Below are 14,615 nucleotides of genomic sequence, written 5' to 3'. Positions count from 1 at the left end.
GATTACTTTCAAAATTTAAACAGTGTATAGTATGTAGAATTTGTCATTTTAAGGCCCAATCCCATTTCTCATTTGTAACTCTGTTCTAAGGGGAATACGAAATACGAAAACAAGGGTAGTGGTGCAAATATGGTTGAAATTCTCCTAATAATAAATTGAACAATGAAGCATCTTCAAAAAAAAAATTAAATATATAGAGGACACTGCTTTATTAGCAGCTACTAGCGCTTGTAAGTGACCCCGCCGGTCTGTTGTGAAAGCTGAGGAGCAGTTCACCAACTTTGATGCTGAACTTACATTTATATTTATCTTTTTAAAGAGAGGAATTTTCCATTCCACCTTAAATTATGCATTTGCTTTAGTGGCCAAAATGCAGCTGCTTCAGCATTTAAGGTGGAATGGGAAATAAAGCAAGCTAGCAAGAAACTGAGACATACTGATTTTGCTCATTGTGAGGACAAATACCATAAATACTGCATTAAAACTACATAAAACTAACTAATGCACTAGTTATCATAATTTTACGAGGAAAATACTACATTTGTGGGTTTCTTAGGCTGTTTGTGCAAAGATATCTTAATTTCTCAATTTTACGAAGATAATACTACAATTGTGGGTTTCTTAGGCTGTTTGTGCAGAGATAACTTAATTTTATGAAGATAATACTAAATTAGTGGGTTTCTTAGGCTGTTTGTGCAAAGATTACTCAATTTTACAAAGCAAATGCTACATTTGTGGGTTTCTTAGGCTGTTTGTGCAGAGATTTCTCAATTTTACGAAGAAAATACTACATTAGTGGGTTTCTTAGGCTGTTTGTGCAGCTTTCTTGCCAGGGATTTCTTGTAACCCCCCCAAGAGCCATGTAGCCATACTACACTATCCAAAAAAAAATCAAACAACAGGTTTAAGTAGCATGGGTCAGAGGTGAAATGGGATTGGTTAATCACACTACTGTCATTTCTTAGGATATAGGAGAAAAGCAACAGATGTCCTTCTTATTGTTTACAGACTTAATATAATAATATAATAATACCTTTTATCTACTCCACATTTTTGGAAAGAATTGGCTTTTGCTCTTTGGTTTTGCTCAGTTAGGAAGTGTAATTCTCACTTTGAGTCACCCCTAAAAACACCCTTCACACATGCATTCTTGGACAAGCTGAGAGATCCAGATCTAACAGTAAAACCTAAAGGGAAAGAAATGTGTGAACTGAGGCAGTAGAGTAATATTATTATTATCTGCGCTTTAAACAAGTGTGCACCATAAATTGGCACTTTTTGCTCGTTGGCTCCCCTACAGTCATGGAAACACCAAAAACACACTTTACACATGCATTTTTGGACAAGCTGAGAGTTCCAGATCCAGAAGTGAAACTAAAAGTGAAAGAACTATGTGGTCAGAGGCAGTAGAGTAATAACAAGATTTTACACAAATAATATTAGGGTTGTGCATCGTTCTTTCTCACAAGCGTTTTCAAAGCACAGAGAGCTGCATGCCGATCTCAGTACAGGTGCTATTCCCCAGAGTACAGGTGAAGAATCAGATATGTTTTTAGATAAGAATATTACATAATGCTTTAAAGCATAAAAAGGCAGCAGTAATTAGGCAGGCAGTAAGGCACCTGTTGGTTCAGATTAACTCTGTATTTGACCCTTTTACAGGGGGCTGAGGATGAATAAAGAGAGAAACTGAATAAGCGAAAAAGTGAGAAAGAGTAAGTGTGAAAGTGAGAGAGTGAGAGAGAGAGAGAGACTGATAAAGCGAGAGAGAGAGAGAGAGAGAGAGAGAGAGAGTGTGTGATGTTGGCTATGGGGCCCCATCATATCCTAGAATGGAAATTGCAGTAATCTGTAAGCTTTCATGGCCCGTGTCTCCCTCTCGCCTTAAGACACGATGGGGCACCTTCTTCATCTCTCCGTTTCTGTGTGATGTTGGTCGTCCCCACCTTTCCACTCCTCTCCTCGTTTCTGCTGTTCTCTCTTCCCCTTTTCTTTTTTTCCCTCTTCTGTTCTGTTCTCCTCCGTGCTTCTATCTATTCATCTTCTCAACTCTCCATTCCTTTTCACTTCTCATCCTGTAGTCTTTACTTCTCCTCCTTTTTGAAGTTCTTTCTCATCCTCTCTCCTATCTATTGTACTATCATCTTTTCTGTTCTCCTTGCTACTCCTACCCTTTTTTCTCCTGGTCTCTCTTCTCTGATTCGTTCTTTTTATTTTGAAGAGCTTTTGAGACAGCAGCAGTATGTCTACATACAGTCCAACATTACGAAAATAAGGTCCTGCAACCAGTGGCCATACCTTTCCTGAATGAACTCTCCTGAGGACCGTTCCATCAGGACAATGCTCATCCATATGCCGCTGCCATTTCAAGAGCTTAGAGAACTTAGCCCTAAAAACACAGATGCTAAACCCTGGCCATCCGTGACACCAAACTCCGATCTTTCTGGTTGAACTACTTTTTTCTATACATATTTTTAAATCACAGTATATCACATTGCCTCAGTTTTGATACGTGGAGTTATGATACCAACAATAATACAGAGGTTACAATTCAATATATTGAATTATATATCCAGAAACTCCTTCAAGATGCTGAGAAAACTATTCCAGGTGTCTCTCCCTCATGAAGACACTGAGATTAAAATACCAAGAGTGTGCAGATCTGTCCTCAAGATAAATGTGCATACCTAATATATATATATATATATATATATATATATATATATATATATATATATATAATAATTATGCATGTGTGCCTTGTTTTAATGTCTTTAATATTGCATTTACAATGTAAATGTAAATGTTTTCAGTTTTCAAATTGTCTCGTCTTTTGTATTTATTGTATTTATTGTTATTTAGTGTTATAATTTTATAATTTAATATAATATAATGTTGCACTGTCGTCACTCCTGCACTTTATGTTGTCTATTGCTTGTTGTTCTATGTTGAACCATGGTTCCGGAGAAACGTAATTTCATTACACTGTGTACCTGTACTCAGATGTAATGACAATAAAAGCCTCTTGACTTGACTTTCTTAAAAAAAAAAAAATCATAAAAAGAAAAATAAAACATTGACTTTCAACAGGTACTATATATAGTGAGCTACTGAAAGCCAATATATTGCAATTATATGAAATCTTATTATAGATACCAACTGATTTCAAGTTCCTAAAATGGTTTTATTGTATAAATTACAGACAACATTTCTCCCAAGTTCCAAATAAAAATATTGTCATTTAGAGCATTTATTTGCAGAAAATGGGAAATAACTACAATAACAAAAAAAGATGCAGAGCTTTCAGACCTCAAATAATGCAAAGAAAACAAGTTCATAGTCATAAAGTTTTAAGAGTCAAGAAATCAATATTTGGTGGGATAATCCTGACTTTTAATTAGTTTTTGTGCATTTTGGCATGTTCTCCTCCAGCAGTCTTACACACTGCTTTTGGAAATCTTTTGATAACTTTTTGATAATACAACCGATCATTCATCTTCCTCTTGATTATATTCCAAAGGTTCTATGTAAAATAAAGCTTTACCTTCTCATCCAATTAGAAAAGCGTGATTTGAACTAGTTGCCAGTGTTTAAATCACTCTAGGGCAAGTAGTATTATATGTAACCTTTTAATAAAACATCAATAATGTCAGCATTGCCAAACATACTATCATGATACTTCAATATATTGGTAACTTCTTACACTATTTTACAAAGCACAAAAATGATTTTACTTTTATAACAAAGACCTTCTTTTCTGCCCTACAGTGGGTTTGTAAGAATGATTTTAATGCTATATATTGTCTAAACGTTGGTGTCCTCTTTGTCCTCTGAACTCAAAAACACTGCACTGTTTACACTTATGAAAGGCAGAACCTACAGTATATACTGCACATCACACTACAAAAGCACACAACTACTCATGCAGACAGAATATAAATGACTCTAAGCTCATGTTCACATTGCCAGTTAAGATATATGAGAAACAGGATTCTGTAAAATCATATGTATCATAAGGTATAATTAATAAAATATCATTAATAATGACTGAAACCAATTTAAACCCAGAACTAAGCCAGAATCTGCCACTCCTGCTGCAGTGTGTGGGGAATTTTTGGCTAACAGTAGTAGTTTGTATTCTCTAATACGCCATTTGATAAGAACTACACTTCCTGTCACTGCCTGACTGCCGCTCTGAACTCTCTGCAGAGTGGCGATGCAATCTCCTCTTTAATCACAGTGAAGGCTGTCTGGGTCAGCTGACCACGTGCCACGACCTCAAAGAGAAATCACAAGAAAGTCAAGATTCGTTCAGGCTGTTCTCTCCCGAGTGCTCGTCAGAGCCTGTTAACAGGAGACTCAGAGCACACAGCTGTGTTTGCACTGAGCATCTAAAGCTTACAGACAAAAAAAACACTATTTCCATTACAGTCTTTCTCTCTCTCTCTCTCTCTCTCTCTCTCTCTCTCTCCCTATCTTTCTTTCCCTCTCTCTTGCTGTCTCTATCTCTAAGTGAGACCTTTTGGGACCTCCTGGATGAGTTGACCATGCCCTTGGAGTAATTTTGGTAGGCCATCACTCGGGGGGAAGGAAGAAAAACATTTCTCATTTGGTCTCTCTACTAGAGGTATACGAAAATATCTATATATCAAAAGTTGGTGTCAGTTAGTAGTTTATAGATAGTAGTGTTTTACTCATGTGTGATCCTTAGATTCAATTTTCTTATTGGATAAAAAGTGAACTTTTCATTTACTCAAATTTTAGAAATGTGTTTAAAATTGTGTGTGTTTTTAAAATAAGTAATTTTTTCCCAAATTTTGATTTAAACAATTTTATAATAATTAAACATATTGCCTTGATTACAGAAGAGACACCCTACTCTCCGTCATTCTCTTCAAACCCGCTTTTAGGCTCAGATTGCTGAAATATTTTGAACTAGTGTTCCACTGACACTACTTGCATGTTCCTACTAATTTGTGGCAATTAAAATGTTTTTACAGAGCATGCTGTTCTTTCAAGGATATTATTTTTTGTTTTTTTTAAATATAAAAATATTTTATAAAACTATGATTTACCTACCAAGGGGGATAATGTTATGGCTGATTGGTGTATATTGGTGTATGTGCAATTTATATCATGACATGTTAAATCATTGACTTCTGATAAAAAATGTAAAATGTTAAAAAACTGTTTTGCCTTTTAAATATATTAAATATATATCATTATTTATTATTTATTTATTATTTATTATTGTTATTTTTTCCAATATTGTGCACATTAATATCATCTACCTTTTCTTGAAAACAGGGAATTTATTTGAATGTATTATTAGTATAGTTGGTATAATTAAGGAATGTTTTTATAATAGTGATTAATTGGTTGCTTCTGATTTTACAGCACTAGTATAAGTGAAACACCAGAAACATGCTCCAGAAACATCCATCCTCTTGAAACCAAATCGTTTTAAAATCCTCTACCCTGAAGAGCATCTTCAGTGTCCTACATGGTGTTTGTGTGTTCATGTGGTCAGGCAGTCAAAAAGTCTGTTTCCAGTAAGAATCTGTATCTGTGTGGGCGGCATTAGCAGTCCTGCTAACCAGTCGGTAGCTTTTGAGAACATTTCCCATTCTTTCAGCCATCAGTTCTTATTGTATTTGTGAAACTAAAAAACATAACTTAAAACTGACAATACACTGCTATTGACTTTCACTACTCAAATTCTTATAATTCATGACCATTTCTCATACTGTATTAGCACTGTTTCTTGTTGTTCCACCCAAAGGAGGATAGGTTCCTACCCAGTTTCTCCTGTCAGTCTGATAAAGGGTCTTCTTGCCACTGTTGCAGACAAACCAAGTCTCCCTGAAGCTGCGGGAGTCAATATATGTGACTCGCGGGCATCAGGGAGCCACTACCAACATGGAGAGAGAAAACAGAGAGGGTTCTGATTGGCCTGTCCTCGGCAAAGAGTCTGTGACACAGCCAATCAGTTTTTAGTGTGGGCGGGCAGTGTTTTTCCCCCCTCCCGGACGGGATTTGTTCAGTGAGTGAGAGAAAGCAGATCATGGCGGAGGCAGGGAAAGCAGAGGCAGGGCCTTCCAAAAAGAAAAAATATAAAACTCATTTCACCTCTGAGTACTCTAAATTTAATAAAAAAAATAAAATTAATTAAAATAAAAGTAAAGTTCCGTTATCCTTTGATGTGTGTGCAAGTTTTTTTTTGTTCGTAATTTTTTGGTGGGCTGGGGAATCAACTGAAATCAACTTTTGCAACTTGGGATGTCTGCTGTTGCCTTATGCCTGATTCATGCTACACAGCTTTTTGAGTCGTCAGGTCGTTGTGCTACTTACACTACATGATTGGTTGTGCTGTAATTATGAGTCTTTCAGCTGTTATGGCTTTAAAACTACATGACTGATCTGCAATCGTGGGTGACAAACATTTTGGGACATTGTTGACAAATATGGTAAATATTGAAAAGATGCTTTTGTCACAAGAATACATAAGAACTACACACTAGAGACCGACCGATATGGGTTTTTCTAAGGCCGATGCCGATACCGATCATTAGTGGTCAGAGTCAGCCGATGGCCGATGTGACCTGCCGATTTTTAGGGCCGATATGCTATCGTATTATATTTATTTGGCATGCTTAAAATCATACTAGTAAGAGGAGGAACAACAGTTGTAAACTTCACACAATTTATTGAAAATAAGGTTAGCATTTTATAGTGACTTTAATGTTACTATATCACTATATGTTAATAAAAAAAATATTAATTTTATTTAGATTGTATTATCCATAACATTTTATTTTATTCATTATATAACATATGTTCTATATACACTATATATTCATGTTTATAGTAGAAATATTATGTTGGCTATTATATAAAATTTACTGTAGGGGCCTACTAATTAACAAATGTATGACTTGTTGCAGTCTGTTAGTCTATTAATTATTCATTTTAATATGTTTAACAGAGTGCAAGAAGACTTCCATAATGTGACAACTTTAGATAGTTACTCCAAAACGGCAAAGCTCATTTCTTCTTCAACTCCATGCAGTTGAAAACGAATGGACATGGGAGGACAATGTTATAAAATGTTCACATTATTATTTTACAAAAATGGGTGACGTTTAAATTAAGAATAAAAGTATAAATAATGCAAAAACAGACAGGTGCTGTAATTTGAATATAGCTTTATCTGTTTTTTTTTTCTTCTTCAAATGAGCTCCTTAGCCAGAGAAACGCGTCTCATCAGCTGTACTGGAGGTTCGGTGCGTGAGCGGAAAATGAGTTGAGAAAGCTGAAGAGCGCGGACTTTATAGGTTCAGGATAAAATGAGCTTTTATCAGAAAAGTCTGGAGGGGGTTCTAAAGTAGAACCCGACAAAACAGAAATTTCTGCTCATCGTTTCATTTAATATCTAACAGCGCAAACCGCTTTAAACGGGTGAGTTTTACAGCAGAACAGCAGGAGGCGGCATGATTTAATGTCTGTTTGTAGTGAAGGAAAAAGAGATGTTTTGTTTTAACTCCATTATTTTAGAAACTATTTGTTTTATTAATTCGTTTACAATAAAGATTATTTATATACAGTGTTGGGAGTAACGGCGTTAAAACTAACGGCGTTACTAACGCCGTTACTTTTTTTCAGTAACGAGTAATCTACCTAATTACTATGACTGTAACTATAACGCCGTTACCATTTCCGACACCCCGTTACTGCACGTTACTTTAGCAGCTCTATGAACTTTTTTTTTTTTATTTCGCTTTGCCCTGGTTAACCCCTCCTCTGTCCGGTGAACTTGAGCTTCTGGCCGCTGTGCCTGTGGTTTGGCGTGGTGAAGTGAGGCACAATTGTGACGATTTGCGTGCTCTAATCAATTCAGTGATTGCCGTGGACAGGCCAAGTTCCGAATTAAGGACGTTAAGCTCTTTTTAGCTGCTCCGGTTTTTGTGGTGCTGCTGCTTTCTATTTTAGAGCTTAGATTCTCTGCCCGAATCCCACCTGACCTGAGGACCGACCCGAAATCAGGCTCCTATTTTTATTTTATATAAAGCTCTGGTGTGATAATCACAATGTTGCTAAGTAACCAATTATTATTGTTCACTAAAGCGAACGAAATAGCGAAAATTGAAAGTGAAAAACATTTGTGTTAACTGAATCTAATAAAAACGGTAATTAAAAGGAAAAACATAACTATCTCGAACTGTATTTTGTGTTTATAAAACTAACTAAAACGAACTGAAATTACTGATAGAATACCCTCATTTTTGTGTTTAATTTATTTATAAGCGCTGTTGTACAGCGGGAGTTGTTGTGCCGAGCGCAAAATAAAAACAAAATAAAATTAAACTATAATAAAAATGAAAACTGTAATCACGTAGCTCTGGGCGCACGTGAACGCCTCCGCGTTTGACTTGCAGCATTGTGTGTAGCTGTTCTTAAAAATCATTTAAATTAAATAATAGTTCTATGCTTCTATGTTACAGTGTTAATTAACATAATTCTGATTATATTTCGCTCATTCAATCAGCCCGAAAACAGACAGTTTATGGGGCGGATCGGGTCAGGCTCATAATGACAGTTTATGGTTCGGGCTTGGGCAGAATGTGCACGGGCTCCGGCTGGGTCGGATTTTTTGGGCACGATCTAAGCTCTATTCTCTTTTGGTGAAGCTGTTATATTAATACCATTTTAACGGGCATTAAATTGTTGTTTTTGTCCATTATTTTGTTTTATATATACATATTTCTTTTGAGTGTGGCTTGGTTTGTTAAATTTCATCCCCAGACGCGTTTTTCCGCTTTTTTCAGTATTACAAGTTTTAGTAATTTTCTTTGGTTGTGTGGAGAATTTCGTTTTATTTTTTTGAAATTCGTTAGATTATATTTTTGTCAACATTTTGGGTTTATTTTCGTTTGTTATTTTTTGTTATTTTTCTAATAATAATAGTAAATGCATAATTGATTTCCTTTTTTTGATGGGCGAATAATAAAAAGTAACGCGATAGTTACTTTTACTGGTAACTAATTACTTTTATAGTGGAGTAACTCCGTTAGTAACTCAGTTACTTTTTTGGAGAAGTAACGAGTAACTATAACTAATTACTTTTTCAAAGTAACGTGCCCAACACTGTTTATATATAAGGAGAAGTACAGTCCTCTAATAATCCTGACTAACCAGTAATTATTATTTCAGCGCAGCTGATGCTGCGAATATCCTTAAACAGTTTTAGTCCTGCCCTTTTTCATTTCGTCTAAAAATAATTTAAATACTGAAAATATCAAGTGTTAATTTGATTTTATTTACTTAGATTTTCGTTTCTGAAGAAGAGAAGTCAGTTATTTTATAATAGAGCTTATAGATAGGGCTTGCCTTGCATAGTCAGGGCGCATTCCAAATGCACTCCTGCCATCAACGCTAAGCATAGTTTCCTTTGGAGAGAAATGCTACAACACCGATGCAGTTGAAATTCTATTCTTTTTCAGTAAATGAAGCAACATCACAGATTACTAATCATGAGAGAAAATATAGACTTTGGGACACTGGATTGTAAAAATGGATGCCTTACCCGTTGAAAGTCTTGCTCACTCTTGAAACCTTGCGCTGCGTTCCAAGTAGCTGCCCGCAGATGTGCCGGATTAAAATCGGCGCGGCCAAATAAGAAAATCGGCCGATGCCGATTGATAAAAAAATAACAAAAATCGGCCGATTAAATCGGCTGGCCGATTGATCGGTCGGCCTCTACTACACACACACACGAGAATTAGCAGAGCCATGCAGCAGATATGTTGGTATGATCTCAACTGAATCACAGTTGCCGACTGGTCTAGATATTAAACCTGCTAGATGTTTGTCGGGCGTCTGTGACTCTGCTTAAGAGGTTTTTATCATCTAGTCTGTCAGGCCTAAACGACACTACACTATTATTACTGCCTGTCTCCCAACAATACAGAGAACTACCAGCATTTAAAAAATATATCATGACCTTAATTGTGATTAATCATAAAATTGTTGTTGTGTGACATTTTTGTTGATTTAATTAAGAAAAGATGCACATTTAAATGGAAATCATCAGCTGCCGGAGCTGATGGGTGGATGGTGTTCTTTGCTCACATCACTCTAAAGTGATGTCAATCAGCACAAAGTGTCTGTGAGCTGATGTATCGGAACCGAGTCGATGCACTTTTCTCCAAGTAAAGCTACATCAGCAGCAGTAGAAAAAAGAGGCATGGCTGTATTCAAATATATGTTGTGTTGGGGCATTACTAGTGATAGGTGGAGTACAGATGAGCAGCTGAGTGGGTAGGATAATCGATAATCGACATAGTTAAATTAGGGAGAAAAGTGTCATATAAAAAATAATAATAATAATAAAAAAAAACTCAAGGAACAACTTAGACGTGTTTTTTTTTTTTTTTTTTATTTACTGTGGAACTTGATATCGGCAGATACTCAAAATCAAGTCACCCGGCCTCAGACTTGGGGGCAAAAAAAATGTGACTGAGATATCCCTAGTTTAGTGTGAACAAGGCATTAGCTTACTAAAAAAGAGGTTTGGACTTGGATCTCTGTAAAGCTGATTTGTAACAAAACTCATTTTGAAACGGGAATTTTGAATTTAATTAAAAAAGGAAAAAACTGATTGGACACTCTCTAACTACAATGTGTAAAAAAGAAATACAGAAAACATATCATGTGTATTATATTATTTTAAACTAATGGTCTGCAAATATTAGCATGTATCATATATATATTAGAATAGCACAGTGGACTGTAGATTTCCATGGACAGTAGAGACAGTTACTCAAACAAAAGCAGGAAAAAAACTTGATTTCAGAAGAAACAATGGATGAGCTGGTGTCCCACTACTTCTGTCACCATGCTGAGTTTCTTTTTCTGAGAGAATCTCTCGGTCACATTAAGAAGCTCTCTATTAACGCCACTCTTCACTTTTCCTGCATGCTCTCTTTCTATATATATATATGTATCTTAACCCTTTCTCTCTGCCTCTCTTTCTTTCTCTCTCTCGCTGTCCCTTCTTTTTTCCCTCTTCTCTGGAAATCGATGCAAAATGCTTTATAAAAAACCAATACTCATCTCCCTGTTGTGCCTCGGGTCTTCCTTTCTCATATGCTCTTGCAATTCTTCCAGCTAGAATTTCACCATACGCCTCCAGGCCAACTCTGTTTTTCATCTCCACTTTTTTAAAAAGCAATTAAAATGCTGCCTGTTTTTCTTTTCTTTCCCTTCCCTCTCTCTCCCTCTGTCTGTCTCCATGTTTCGCCCTCTCTCTTTCACTCTCTTTCTCACACTTATTTCTTCTTTCTCTCTCTGTCTGTAAGAGTCTATGCATCTCTCTCTGGCTTCTCTTCTTTTACTTTTTTGCTCTATCCGTCTCCATGCCTCTCTCTCTCCTTCTCCCTTCTTTCTTTCTTTTGGACCCCTGGTTCCCCTTTGTATTCTCTCTCACTTTCTCCTTTTTTCCCTTCCTATCTTTAAATGTCTTTCTCTTCTTTCCTCTCTCACTCACACACTTATTTCCCTTCTTTCTATATACCTGAATTTTTCTTTTCATTTTCTTGATTTTCTCGGTCATTGTTTTGTTCTATCTGTGTGTGTATCCATTGCCTTCTCTCTTTTTCGCTCTCTCTTATTCCTTCTTTTTGTCTCTCTTTGTGTCTCTGTATCTCTCTCGCTGCATTAACTACATGTAAATATACAAAAAATAAAGAGAATACCTGTATATATATATAAATTATACATCAGATAAAAAGTATACCAGTGGTATACCAAAAGTATATCAGCTCTTCATTGCTTTTCTTTATTCTCTCTCTTCTAGCGCTTCTTTCCCTTATTTCTATATATCTGTACACGTCCATACTGTTTTCTTCTCTCTCTGACATCCTTCTTTCCTTCTTGCGTTTTTATCTATTGCTTTATCTCTCTTTGACTTTCTCACCTGTTTTTTCTTTCTCTCTCTTCTTCAAATGTCTCTGCACGCATCATTTCTCTTTATTCTGTTTTCTGTATGTGTACCTGCATTCTTCTCACTCATTTATAATTATTTTCTTTTTTCTCCCAACTTTGTTCTCTCTATCTCCGACTTTTCCTTCTCTCTCTCTTTGCGTCTATATCTATCACTGTATTTATTTCCCTTTCACACATCTCTAAGGTTTCTTTCATTACCCGCCTCCATGCTTCTTTCTCTCGCTCCTTCTCTTTTTCTCTCTTTCTCATATCTTTCATATTTGACCCTTGCTTACCCTTTTATTCACTATCACTTCTACCTTCTCTCTATCTCATTCTTCCTTTGCAATCCCTCAGTCTGTTCATCTCTGTATCCATCTCGCTTTCTCTCTTGTTTCTTCTTTCTCTTTCTTTAATAGTGTATTTTCATCTCTTTATGGTTTTCTTCCTTTACCTCTTTCTCTCTCTTTCTCAGTTCTTCCTCTTTCTCTTTGTGTTTCTGCATCTCTCTCTTTGTTCCTTTTCTTCCATTTATGTCCCTGTATTTTTTCTGATCCTCCCATTTCTTTTCTTTCTTCTTTCTTCTCTTTGCATTTCTTGCTCTCCCTCTGTCTCATTTCTTTCTCACACTTTTTCCTTCTCAGTGTCTTCATGTCTCTTCATATTTTGCTTTGCCTTCTTTCTTGTTTCTTCTTTCTCTCTCTTTGGAATTGTCTTTGCATCTCTGTTTATTTTGTCTCCTTTTCTTTACTTTCTCTTCTTGCTCTCTCTCTCTTTCTCTCTCTCTCTCTTAGCCTGTATTCCTTTCGCTCTCTCTTCCTCTATGTTCTATGTTAACTCCATGTCAACTTAAGTGTTCCTACTTTCTCTCTCTGCCTTTGTTTCTTTCACTTTCTCACTCACTCGTTTATTTCTTTCCCCTCTCAGTGTTCACTATATATACAATACATCTTGGTAAACCTGTTTATTATATATCCTAAGATCAGGGCTATTAAATAGAGTTTAAAAGATCTGATCTGCACACTGATGTGTTTTTGCATGTCACCTCTGTTGTTTTGCTGCACTGTGCCAAATTCTGTCTCGCCACCAGAATCTGACTCCATTTAAGCAAAGTTCTGAGGTTTGTTATGAGGAAAGACTTCATATTAATAGTTATTCATAAACAGAAACCACAGGAATTTCAAGCTCAATCTGCTGTGGCCATGTTGCTAAGTGACAAGTCTGAACGTAAATCTGAGTCAGATTCTCACAGGGAGTCAGGGAGACTTCAGAACAGCAATGGTGGTGGCTGATGAAGACATGATGAAGACATTAATGTCACTGGCCCACAAATCAGATATTTGGACCACATATTACAGTGACTCAGATTTGATTTAAAAGAGATTAAACTGTCACATCCACACAATCTGATTTGTGTCACACCAAATGCACCAAAATCTAGTAAGATTCACTTCAGCCTAGTAATGTAAACAAAACCATAAACTGCATTCAGTGACAAAATCATAAGTGAGCTAAGGATTTTTGGATAATCATCTCGTCACCTCATCCCCAACTCTCCAATCCATCCCAAAATTACTGGATGAAGCTCCATGGTTCTAGAGATCATTGTTCTACTACTCCACAGCTCAATGACCCTCTAGTTTAATGGTTTTATGTGTGTTAATTTGCTCCAGAGAGTCTATTCTATTGGCAGGACTTTTATACAGAGACCAGACAAGCTGTGTTCATGTGCATTTGCACATCTGCGTCAGCAATGATTCCAACTATATACATATATAATTGTTCCGCTCCCTTTTCTCTTTTTTCCCTACCTCTCTCTCTGCCTCTTTTATTCCACTCATGCCTCAAGTCTTCCCTTTCTCTCTCTTTCTTACTGTCTTATTTTTCTTACTCCATGTCTGTCTTTAGGTCTTCGTGCCCTCCTCTTTCTCTCTTTTATTTTATTCCAGTCTGTCCCATGCCTTTCAATTCCTTTTCTCTCTCTCTCTTTCTCTCTCTCTCTCACACACACACACTGTCCTAGTTCTTTCTCTTCTCTGTATTTGATTGCACTTTCCATCGTTGTCTTTATATGTCTTCTAATATGTCTTTCTTTCTCTTACTCTTCTCTTTCTCCCCTTCTCTATCTTGTTGTCTTCTCCTTATAATCATCTCTCTCTCTCTCTCTCTCTCTCTCTCTCTTTTATTCTACTCATGTCTTCTCATTCTCTCTCTCCATCTCTTTGTCTTTGTCTTAGTTCTTTCTCTTCTCTGTACCTGAATGCTCTTTCCATCTCTGTCTTTATGTCTCCCTATCCTCCTCTCTCTCTTTCTCTTTATTTTTATTCCACTCTGTCTCGTGTCTTCCCTTTCTCTCTCTTTCTTACTGTCTTAGTCTTCTTACTCCATCTCCGTCTTTAGAACTTCGTACCCTTCTCTTTCTCTCTTTTATTTTATTCCACTCTGTCTCATGCCTTTCCTTTCCTTTCCTTTTCTCTCTCTCTCTCTCTCTCTCTCTCTCTCTCTCACACACACACACACTGTTCTAGTTCTTTCTCTCCTCTGTACCTGAATGCTCTTTCCATCTGTGTCTTTATGTCTCCCTATCCTCCTCTCCTCTCTCTTTCTCTTTATTTTTATTCCACTCTGTCTCG

The 14,615-nt window shown here is 36.4% G+C and overlaps 1 protein-coding gene across 3 annotated transcripts in view; it reads right to left on the bottom strand.

Annotated features, from left to right (window-relative positions):
- LOC103041366 (BTB/POZ domain-containing protein kctd15) overlaps positions 1–14,615 on the bottom strand; it is a 61,709-nt gene that overhangs the window by 34,768 nt on the left and 12,326 nt on the right. The window lies entirely within an intron of this gene.

Source organism: Astyanax mexicanus, chromosome 9, assembly GCF_023375975.1.
Source record: "Astyanax mexicanus isolate ESR-SI-001 chromosome 9, AstMex3_surface, whole genome shotgun sequence".
NCBI classification, from domain to species: Eukaryota; Metazoa; Chordata; class Actinopteri; order Characiformes; family Acestrorhamphidae; genus Astyanax; species Astyanax mexicanus.
This window is presented reverse-complemented; position numbering and strand designations above follow the sequence as displayed.